The sequence below is a fragment of the Rana temporaria genome, chromosome 5 (assembly GCF_905171775.1).
Source record: "Rana temporaria chromosome 5, aRanTem1.1, whole genome shotgun sequence".
NCBI lineage: Eukaryota > Metazoa > Chordata > Amphibia > Anura > Ranidae > Rana > Rana temporaria.
In genome coordinates, this window is record NC_053493.1 from 302037902 (window position 1) to 302049975 (window position 12074).

The 12074-nt window shown below is 41.8% G+C and overlaps 1 protein-coding gene across 1 annotated transcript in view; it reads left to right on the forward strand.

The window, feature by feature from the left end:
* Nucleotides 1-9523: 9523 nt before the first annotated feature.
* The window catches only part of RBBP8 (RB binding protein 8, endonuclease), a 110008-nt gene continuing 107457 nt past the window's right edge, over nt 9524-12074 (forward strand). The window contains exon 1 of the mRNA XM_040354063.1: nt 9524-9818. The gene's annotated coding sequence lies outside the window, so the exon portion shown is untranslated. The remainder of the gene's footprint in view (nt 9819-12074) is intronic.

Genomic DNA, 12074 nt, shown 5'->3' on the forward strand with positions numbered 1-12074 from the left:
ATGCGCTGAGGTACGTGGATCTGGCCCAATATATTTATTTCAGGTCAAAAAGAGGAACCTTTTGGAATGAGTGACAAATGGATTTGATTCCAGAAGAGGGACAGGCACTCTAAATAAGGGACAACTAGAGGGGAGGGGAGCGCTGCAGTCACCGCTTAAATCGGCCCCAGGGCCAGTTCAGCCCTGCTCCTGGCTCTCCCTGGTGATTCCAGGGTGGGGGGCAAACGACCCCCCTTGCCCTATGGAGCGGATGCCCATGCACAACAGGTGATGTTTTCAGGCTTGCCTTTAATTTGCACAGGTGATTTGATCCGTTTCACTGCCTTAGTTATTACCACAGCTGTTTCATCTGAGGGAAATCATGAAAACATGACCTGTTGGGTTGCCTTGAGGACTGAAGTTGAGAAATACTGATTTTACAGACAGAACAAAAAAATGATCAGACATCCGTATGTGACACCAAAATGAAGACTTTCAATCTACTGGCTCTTTGAGAAATTCAGTAAAGCCTAAAGTGTTACTAAACCCAGGACCCTGCATTCACTATATCTGGTCTCCCACAGTACACAGAACATGGAAATGCCATAGTTTTAGTAAATATAAACTGCTAAATACCTTTTCTCATCAGTAGTATGTAACAGTCTTGAGACTTCTATCAGTGTCTGGTTAAAGCTTGTAAGAGGAGTTTTCATTCTACTGTGACTGTCCTATGAGGATGCAGGAACCCTGACCCTCTGTCTGGACAGTACTGATTGGCTAGCAATGTCTAAACTGTCTAGCAATGCACACCAAACTGAGCATGTGCAGCTTGTCCCCAAGGCTCTGTTCTATCAGGTAATGGATTGGGGACAGCGGAAGAAGAGGAGTATCAGAGAAGACAGGATCAAACAGCCTTTTTACACAATGTGGAGGATTAACCCCTTAGGTTCCACAATGAGTATAACAAGCATGCTTTACTGCATATACAGATTTTACTATTGTGGGTTTAGTAACACTTTAAGGATTCAAAAAATGGAGAGCATCCCTGACCTGCACTGCAGCAGCATTCACGTAACTAACGTGAATGGGGACCTTACCCCATGGGCACATTATATTCTGACATCTGCACTTGGTGCTGTCAGAATACACTGATCACTATCAGTTGCTAATCGAACAAAAAAAAATCTAAAATTCTCCTGGTAGGAACGATCACACACTGATTGAAATTTGGTCCTTGCTGAATCGGTTAAATTTCGATCCATCTATGGCCAGATTAAGAAGCATTATTTCCTGTTTTAATTCCAAAAATCTATTTGGCATAGTCATTTCTTTCACATTGTGGATAGAAACCCTGGTTAAAGGCTATTTATGTATATTTAGTACCTGATTATGCTTTTTTCCCCCCATGTAAATTAATAAATAATAATATTTTATAATTAAAAATTGCTCCAATAGTTCTGTCAAGTGCTTACTACACTGAGACTATTAGGTTGGTCCTGAAATTGTAAAGTAGTAGTGGAAACTTTGTTACCCTACACAAATATGAATGGACATACTCCTTGAGGCCAGGTTCACACTGGTACGACACAACAGTAATACTAGTTTGGATCCGACTTTGCCCTGCGACTTGAAGTCCGACATGCGTCCGATTTCGAAGAACGGGGATCCGACTTCGATTTCCGACAATACCAGGCACTGTCTGGTATGAATTTTTAGGAAGAACCCCACGCCAAATAAAAAAAAAATGGCATGGGTCTCCCCTCTAAGAGCATACCGGGCCCTTCGATCTGGTATGGATTTTAAGGGGAACCCCCTATGCCGAAAAAAGGCATGGGGGTCCCCACAAAATCCATACCAGGCCCTTATCCGAGCGCGCAGCCGGGCCGTTCCGGAAAGGGGGTGTGGGGACAAGCGAGCACCCCCCCTCCTGAATTGTACTAGGCTGCATGCCCTCTACATGGGGGGGTGGGTGCTTTGAAGCAGGGGGGCCCTTGACCCCAAAGCACCTTGTCCCCATGTTGATGAGGACAAGGGCCTCTTTCCGACAACCCTGGCCGTTGGTTGTCGGAAAGAGGCCCTTTCAACATCGGAAGAAGAGAAGAGGGAAGAAGACAACGGAGAAGACCGGGCATGAGCGAGCAAAAGAGCAGAAGATAGCGGAGGAGACCCGGCAGAAGACATCGGACAGAGGGAGAAGAACCAGAGACAGAGCGGAGAAGAACCTGGAGAGGGCAGAAGAAGTCGGAAGAGACCCCCGGAGCTGCCTAATAAATTACTTTAAAAACCTGGGTAGTGTGTTTTATTTTTGACACTTTTTTTCCAGGTGAATGGGTAGGGGTACAATGTACCCCATACTCATTCACATAGGGTGGCCCAACAAACAATGGCCAGGGTTGTCAGGAATAGGCCCTTGTCCTCATCAACATGCCCTAAAGCACCCACCCCCCCATGTTGAGGGCATGCAGCCTGGTACGGTTCAGGAGGGAGGGGGTGCTTGCTCGTCCCCACTTCCTTTCCTGACTGGCTGGACTGCATGCTCGGATAATGGTCTGGTATGGACTTTGGGGGGACCCCCACACAGTTTTTTCGGCGTAGGGGGTTCTCCTTAAAAATCCATACCAGACCGAAGGGCCTGGCATGCTCTTGGAGGGGGAACTCATGACTTTTTTTATTTTTATTTGGTGTGGAGTTCCCCTTAAGCTCATCAGAGCACAAGTTGCATGCCAAAGTCGGATCAGGCAAGACAGCGATCCGACTTAGATCCGACTTCAATGATATTCAAAGGACTGAAGTAGGGATAAAGTAGTACAGGGAGCATTTTCAAAGTCAGACCGACTTGTGTCGGACCAGTTAAAATGGCTCCCATAGGGAAACATTGATTTTCACATTTCATGCTACATGAGCTCCCAATGTCTGAGCGTTTGTCGTACCAGTGTGAACCCGGGCTCAATAAAAATTTGTAGAGATCAGATAATAACATATTCTCAGAACACTTTCCTACAATGTAATTTTTTGCTTTCTGACTTGAGTGGGACAATATTTTTCAACATAAATCCAAATCAAACGGCAAATAATCTGTATAAGTTATTGTAACTTATTCTACGGGCTCACAGCAGAGTAGTAACTGGGCACTCTTTAACAAGCTTCAGTGCTCAAAAAAAATATCGGATCCATTTTTGCCTAAGCAGGACACCACAGGGTTGCTATGCATTGTGATACATTGAAGGGCCAGGTGCATTATTTACCTTAAGCTGGCCACACATTATGCAATTTCAATTTATTTTAGTTTTACCTTCAACTGAGTATTGCGAGTGCATGCCTAATTTGTGGCACTGCCCCATAGCTATTTAAGAACTGTTACATGGCGGAGCAGGCAGATGACGAGAGCCTTTGGAGTGAGTGGAGCTTTTTTTTCCTGGATTGGCGGTGGCAGCAGCCTTCGTGATTGATGATGGATCTACACTGGGGGGGGGGGGGCATTGTTTTGTTTTTTTTATTAAAGGAATTGTTAAAAACTGTGTCTGTGTTTTTATTTCTTTTTGACACTTTTTTTGGTACATAAGTAGGGGTACAATGTACCACATTCTCATTCACATGGGGGGTGGGATCTGGGGGCCCCCTTGTTTAAAGGGGGCTTCCTAATTCTGATAAGCCCCTTGCCCGCAGATCACCACAACCACCGGCCAGGGCTGTGGGGAAAAGGCCATTGTCCCTATCTAAATGATTCTCCCCTGCCCCAAAGAGGTGCTCGCTCTCCCCCCACCTTCCTGGCCTGCCTGGCTGCATGCTCAAATAAGGGTCTGGTATGGATTTTGGGGGGCCCCACACCATTTTTTTTTTATTTTGGCATGGAGGTTCCCTTCAAAATCCATATCAGACCTAAAGGTGTGGTATGGATCTGGGGGTTCCCCACTTTTTTTTATTTTGCATTTTCGGTGTGGGGTTCCCCTTAAAGCGGAAGTAAACCCATTGATTTAACAGTTTCAAACAGTTACATTCCTGGCTTGTGCCGGAAATGTAACTCTCTCAGCCCCTGTACACACGTCCGAGGAACTCGACGTGCCAAACACATCGAGTTCCTCGTCGAGTTCTGTGTTGAAGCCGCCGAGGATCTCGGCGAGCCAACTTTTCTCATTGAACAACGAGGAAATAGAGAACATGTTCTCTATTTGGCCCGACGAGTTCCTCGTCGGCTTCCTCGGTGAAAAGTGTACACACGACCGAGTTTCTCTGCAGAATCCAGCTCCGATCGAGTTTCTGGCTGAATTCTGCCGAGAAACTCGGTCGTGTGTACGGGGCCTCATTGGTTGTGCTCTCAACCAAACTGTCAAACCATCCAATGGTTGGTGTCATAACTGATCACATGTGTAGCATCATGGCAGTTAAAGATTAAACAGAGGCCAAGATGGCAGCTTCAATGGCTGAAAACGATAGGAAGGTTTACTTTAAAATCCATACCAAACATGAATGGGCCTGGTATGGATTGGGATCCCCATGCAGTTTTTTTTTTTTGGATCAAATTCATGTCAAAATTGATTCAATGTGCTATTCAAAAGCGTTGCCATAGAAGACGATGAGCCTGAAATTTACATCTGAACCACACTGCAGTGCTCAAGAAACGCACAGCGAATTTGCACTGCTGCTACGCCACACATACTGTATGTGAACCGGATCTATAGAAAGCCGTCTTGATTCACATGTCATGCGAATCAGATGCATTTCAAAATGCATTCAATTTGCATATTCTAGATTGTAAGCTCTAAAAAACAGGGCCCTCTGATTCCTCCTGTATTGAATGGTATTTTAACTGTTCTGTCTGCCCTCATGTTGTAAATCACTGTGCAAACTGTTGGCGCTATATAAAACCTGTATTATAATAATATACTGTAATTGAACGGAGCCTAAAGGAAAATTGTATAGTGCATGGCCAGCCTAAATGACACGTTTGGGGCTAATTAAAAAATAATGGAATGCATCCCAAAATGCTTGTACAATGCAATATCAGTGTGTGTCAATCACTTCAACATGTTTGAAAACACGTGTGGTAACATGTATGCATCAGTGTGAAGTCAGCTTTACTGTAGATGGTACTTACATAAGCTCTGAATTTGTATGCAAGAATACATTCAATGTAACGATAGGTGCAAGTCAGGCTGCATTTACACCTGAACGTGGCGTATTGTACCGCGATTTGCCACGACAAATTGCAGAGTTTTGTCCCGCGATTTGCCTCGACAAAACACGTCGTTTTTTAGCCTAAAATACGCCGGAGGGCTGATTAAACATTGTCGGCTATGCCGAACGCCGAAGCCGCCTGAAAAAAAGGGTCCGGGACTTGTTTTGAGCTTCAGGCGTACGGCGTTTCGGTGTTTGGCGTGGAGATGTGAACAATCTCCATAGCCGACAATGTTAAATCACCCCTCCAGCGTATTTCAGGCTGCAATAGCGTCGGGCGTAAAAACGCCTAGGTGTGAATGGAGCCTCAGTGTTAATAAAATGTATTTTAAACCCACCACCAAGAAGTATCTGCATCTAGTGCTTACAATTGCCAGTTTAGATTGGGTACTGACTGTATACAGCAGACCAGGCCAGTTTGGATGCAGTTTACCAGAGTTTTAAAAAGTGTAAAGAGGAAGTATATGAGATAAGTATAAATAGTGCAGGTGGTACTAAACTTGACCATTACAAAGGTGCTGAAGTTAGACATCCATGTTTGTGAATGATTGCATGCTGGTGATGGATAGTTACACATATTCCTAAGCCATGCTGTATACATTAGCCTTTAATTTCATTCACTACTAGACATGAAATAGTGTTGTGTAGGTGTACCAATGTGATGCTGACATCTAAACCAAAACATTTTTGATGCTTTGTTGGGGTCCATTTACACCATAAATCATGTGGAAACAAGCATTGCGATGAATTTTCAAGTGCCATGCACTGCATTTTCATAACACCCTATTCAAAGTACATGAAAGATACCTGCAGGATAGTGCCACCAAAAATTGCAGTCTGACTTTTCCTGATTTAAAAACATGTTATAATGGACATCACCCACTCTGCTCTATTCTACGGCTTAAAGATCCCCCACGTGCTGTGTGTCACAGTTTTACAAAGCCCACCTTGCCTTGCAGGGTCCTACCTATCCAGATTACTTCACCCGCTGGGATCTGAATCTCCACCCTTTCAGACAAACAAAAGGATAAAATAATTCAGCTTTCACGCATTTCTTATATCTCATCGAAAATGGAGGTTAAAGTAAGGTTGAAAAACTATAAACGTCTTACCCAATGGCATCACACTCCAGTTCAGCTTCATGCAATGTTCCCATTGAATTCTCCCCCATACTGAATAGAATGTGGTGGCCTTGCCACATGTGGTCACATTTGGTGGGACTGCCCACTCATTTGTCCGTTTTGGTAGGATGTGGTTAACATGAATCCTTTGATACAAGGTGGTAATCTCCGATATGAGCCCTGGATGATTTTATTTCATTGTACAACAGAACCAATAGGTTGATATAAGAGGTCAGTAACCCCTCATCTGCTAAATGCAGCTAAATCCTTGATTCCTGCTTTTTGGGGGCAAAAAACTGTCCCCTCGCTAATCCAATGGTTACACAAGGTGTATGATCTACGCTTAATGGAAGAGTTAATGCATATGGCTATGGGTTCCAGTGATAAGCACTCTAGGATATGGGTCTGTTGGTTCGAGTTCAAGTCCTCAACTTTGTATGTCAATACGATATCAGGTTTCTAAACTGTTGTTAGCCCTATAGTTTAAGCCTTGTACACACGGTACGATTGTTGGACAACCGAGCTTCTGATTTTTGTCAAAAGGGCGTGCCAGGATCTTGTCTTGCATACTAACGGTACGCAAATTGTCTATTGACAAACACGAACGTAGTGATGTACTATGAGTGTATAAGGAGGACGTTCATTTCTCAAGCACCACCCTTTGGGCCCCTTCTGCTAATTTCGTGTTAGTAGACGTTTGGTGAAAGTTAATTCGCAATTTTCAGATTGTAAAAAACAAATGCCTTTTAAAATACATTTGGCATAACTACATGCAAAGCAGTTTCATTATTATTTCATTAAAGAAGATGAGAATTTTAACATTTCATCAATTTCCGTGTCACGAATGTTAACTCTAGATTACGAACGGTAGTTTACAAGACCAAACTCTTCCCAGTCGTTCCTTGATTCCGTGCATGCATGTTTGTACTTTCGACTTTTGTGTTACAGATTTGTGTACTGATCAGATAAAAATCAGATGTGGAGCCGTCATCCGCGGAAAATTTACTAGCCTGTCACCCATCATTTGTTGGCCAAAAATTGGAAAACAATTGTCTAAAGGAGCGTACTAATGGTAAGAATTTAGGACAACAGTCTGTCAAATGACAATCCCCTTCTGATTTTCGTACTATGTGTACGAGGATTTGGCCTTTACCACAGGACACATCTGATCAGTGCTGGCTGCATTGCTTTTGATCTGTCCCCTCTTCTCCATTTTCCTTTTCTTTCTTTCCTTTCTTGTTCCTTTCCCTTTGGGTCTCCCCTTATTTTATTTTATTCAAAAATAAAACGTGCTCTCAGTGTTTGGTGAATTATGAGCAAATGATTCCAGATGCCTGTGGGATATTCTATGCAACCTGTATTCATGATGGCTGTGTATTACACCTATTCTGCTCATGTGCAGCATAAAGGCCCATACACACTATATGAAAATCAGATGGAAAAATTTGTACGACGAGGTGTCTGACAATTTTCGGGAACGTTAATACTGCGTTTTCGACAGCGGATTTTGCTTTTTTGTCAGACAAAAGCTGGATGGGCAGACTATAAAATTGTTGTTGTATGTGAACACAACGTCTGATTTTCATTTCATTAGTACGCATGCTCAGAAAAATGAAAGAATACATACAAAACTATTCAACATATTACGTCACTTCTGACATTGTATTCTGTCGCACAAAAATGTTAGTATTTTGTGAGTAACCTCTTCACTTTGGACATGAGACTAGCATGCCACAAAAAACAGATGTTCAGTCGCCCGAAAATCTAATCGTGTGTACGAGGCTTAAGGCTGGATTCACACCTATGCATTTTTTGTGCTTTTTGCATTTTTCAGATTTGTACTACAGAACGTGTTCCATAGGAAAGCATGGTAAATAGACTGTAGTGCAAAATGCAAAAAGCACTAAAAGTGCATGTGAATCCAGCCTAATACACACTGGGGTTGATTTGCTAAAACTGAAGAGTGCAAAATCTGGTGCAGCTGTGCATACAAACCAATCAGCTTCTAGGTTTTGTCGTCAAAGCTTAATTGAACAAGCTGAAATTAGAAGATGATTGGCTACCATGCAGAGCTGCATCAGATTTTGCACTCTCCAGTTTTAATAAATCAACCCAGGGGTCAAGTCCTGGAGAAAAAAGTGTGGGAACTCCCACCCAAGATCCACTCCCCCACCAAAAAAAAAAAAAATGATACGCTCTTATGCATAATTACTAAACCACATGTTTTTTCTAAATCCCGCGATAACTCGCGGCAGACCTCTGCAATGTCACCTGGGAACCATGACAAAAGCTCCTAGGAGACATTGCGACATTGAGGAAGTGACGGAATACCCGCACACTACCCGATGAATCCATATACAGGAAGCGGCCAGTAACATAAAGGATTACTAAGGTTCGCCTTCCCCTGACAGTGACTCGAGCTGGGCATCGCCGCTTAGTGAAGGATTGGCTCGGGCGGCTCGGGGCGGCTCGGGCGGCTCTAGTCCTGCAAAGGGAACTGCGTTCCTGCTGTGAAAAAAGTGCAGGAACTCCGTTCCCATGCGTTCCCGCAGGAATTGAGCCCCGAATCAACCCCATTATATCTGTGTTTTTTGTCTTTTTGTATTTTGTATCCTTTTTGTAATTTGCAATAAAAAAAATGTTAAACAAAAAAAAAAAAATAACACACATACTGGATGCTGTATTGATAAAACTGTTTCCTATGTCACAAAATGCAGGGCAATGTGACCATAGTGAACAAGCCCTTGTGGTAATTTGTGTACACTACCCTTTAACTACTTTAGAAAGGAAAATCCTATCCACTGAGTATAATATATAAATAGATAATTTTTTTCACCAGCCAGGAATTACGCGCTGTATATTTTCCAGCAGAGTACATGCATACACATTAATTTTCATGCCTGCAAGGCATGGATTCTTGCCTGCACGTGCCTGTGCACCAGAACAATACAAATAAATGATCGTTTGAAAAAGTTTTCACTACCTCATCTGTTATTGCCTTCTGACCCCCCTAGTACTTTTGTCAGAAGTAAAAAATTAAACTCAAGCTTAGCTAATGTATTTTAAAGGATCGTTCTGTACTTGACATGGATGCTTGCGCCACTCCTACTAGAGTCTGCAAAATTATTTTGCTGGAGGCTACAACATTCTCTCCCCATTCGTTGGGAGTTAACGAAGGAATGAATCATTCACAGAAGTGGATGGAGCTTAGTGGTGCTGAGCCACAGCATGTTGCTCTAGCCTTTGATGCAGACTGGTTGGACTTGTTCCTAGATGATTGAAGAACCGGTTTGACTGGCTTCATATGCCAACAAATTCTGGTATCATTCCATGTTACACAGAATGTAGAAACCTGCCCAGCGAGTTGAATGAAAAGCATATTAGGATATCCATTGCACATTGTATATATGTGAGGTGTAGCTCCACTTGCATACACACCAGCGGCAGCTGCCCCAGGATGGTCCAGGTTACATTTCACCATCTATATGTGAGCCTGCAGCTATAGGACTGACATATAGCATTCCACAGGAACATTACACAACTGTAAGTTTGTTTTTAATACTTTACTGGGGAGTGGGTTTTGCTTTTTATACTAAGTATATATACATTTTGCATATTTATGTACATTCTTCTTTTACAGGGTAGAACATATAAGCAATTTAGAGTGTTAGACTTCTTCTGAAAGTGCACATCACCATAATAAATCATTTATAGTCATTTAATATAAAACTGCAAAATGAACAATTTATGAAACTGCAAAATGTACAATTTATGAAGTCTTTGCAATACAATTATGTTGTCAGTTATATTCTAACAATAGCAAGACATTACCACATGGGAAGTCAGTGCAGTATGCAATGACCATACCACACTGGACACAACTCAGAGTAAAGTAATATGACCAACTTAGGCTGGATTCACACCTATGCAGTTTTAGTGCTTTTTTCATTTTACAGATTTGCACTACAGTCCATTTATCATGGTTTCCTGTGGAACACGTTCTGTAGTGAAAATCTGCAAAATGTAAAAAGCACTAAAAATGCATAGGTGTGAATCTAGCCTAATGGCATACATAGAAGAGAAGACAGGTCTACAGCTAAGCTATAACCTATTACCCCACAACTTGCGTATTATGCTCCAGATAAACTGTATAGGAAGGCACGAAGGCAGGTTTTATCATGCCTCTGTGTCCTGGAACATTCTTTAGTTTAGGACAATAGGAACTTTCAGATCATGTTGTAAGGCAGAAATATATTTCCCAATCTCCATCCGTTTTTCACATATTTGGAATACTCTGCTCCATTAACATTATTAAATTAATAAACAATTTTGGATATTTTTGTGGATAAAACTTTAAATATATTATCTGCTGGTGCCTATTAGTGTTCATACAAAATTATAAAAAAAAATTACAGATCTTTAAAAACATCTTTTCTCTTTTTTTTTTTTTGAAAATTAATGATTCTTCAAAGACACCACTAAGTTATATATTCATTTATGGATAACATTTTATTAGTGTTTCTAAACCAATGCATGTGAGTAATATAGCAGCACCAACCCTGACCAACCATAAATAATAAAGTGGTCATTGCTCGAAGTAAATTTTTTATCAATTTACAACAGGATAAGACTCTTCAGTGTACCTTCCTATTAAAACAATCCTATTTCTCTGTGTTTGAAAAAAATGCTATTGTTTTTATTGGTGATTATCTCTTGGGAAACAAGGACTTTGGTCTTCTCCACTACATGAAAGATCTGTGATAATAGGTGATAATGGGATTAGAGCAATTTCCCATTGTCATAATTCTCTGCATGTTCTGTAGAGGTGTGGCATTATAGCCATAAAACGTTGGCATTTCATTCTTTCTTGTTTCCTTATGTTACCGGCACCATTCATAGGATGAAAATTATACAAAATAATTAAAAGCAAACATGTATTACATGATTTAGAAACACAGAGGTCTATGTGCCTTTTGCAGTATTATTCAAAATTGTCTTTTAAACATTGTTATAAATGAATGTGTAAAAACGAAATATCTGCATTTATGTACTACGCAAAAATGTTTTATTTTTATCAAATTATCATATTATGATCATATTGCATTTAAAAACCTTTTTGATTTAAAAAAAAAAAAAAAAAAAAAAGCAAGCTGAGACACTTGGCCATCCTGAGTAGAAAAGCCTGTCTTGCCAGCATGCTGCAGAGAAGGACCTTTGCTCTCTGTGTGGAAGCAGTGTTCCCTCTGCAGAGGTTCAGGTTCTGCTGCACTAGAGCTATAGCTCTCCAGGCAGTGTGAGCTTTTCTGATAGGAAGTGCTAACTCTGACTCACCTGGGAACACCTCAGAGCTCTGGAGAGAGACCACTGCTTTCACACAAAGAGCCAAAGGTCTTTGCATTATGTTGGCAGAGGATAGGTTTTTCTACTCAGACTTGGGCTGCTTTCTTAAGAAAACAAAATGTTTGACTTTAAACACCTTGGGCCAGATCCACAGTCAGCGGCGTAATTTTAGGCAGGCGTAGCGTATCGTAGTTACGCTACGCCGCCGCTACTTTGAGAGGCAAGTGCTGTATTCACAAAGCACTTGCCTCTAAAGTTACGGCGGCGTAGCGTAAATCTGTCGTAAGGGCGCGGAATTCAAATGATGAACAGGGGGGCGTGTTTTATGTAAAATAAGCTTGACCCCACGTAAATGACGCTTTTTTCGTACGGCACATTCGCGCGCATGCTCAGTATCACGTCTCATTTTCTAATTAAATTACGCCCGCTCAATGCCTAGACGACGTGAACGTAATTTAC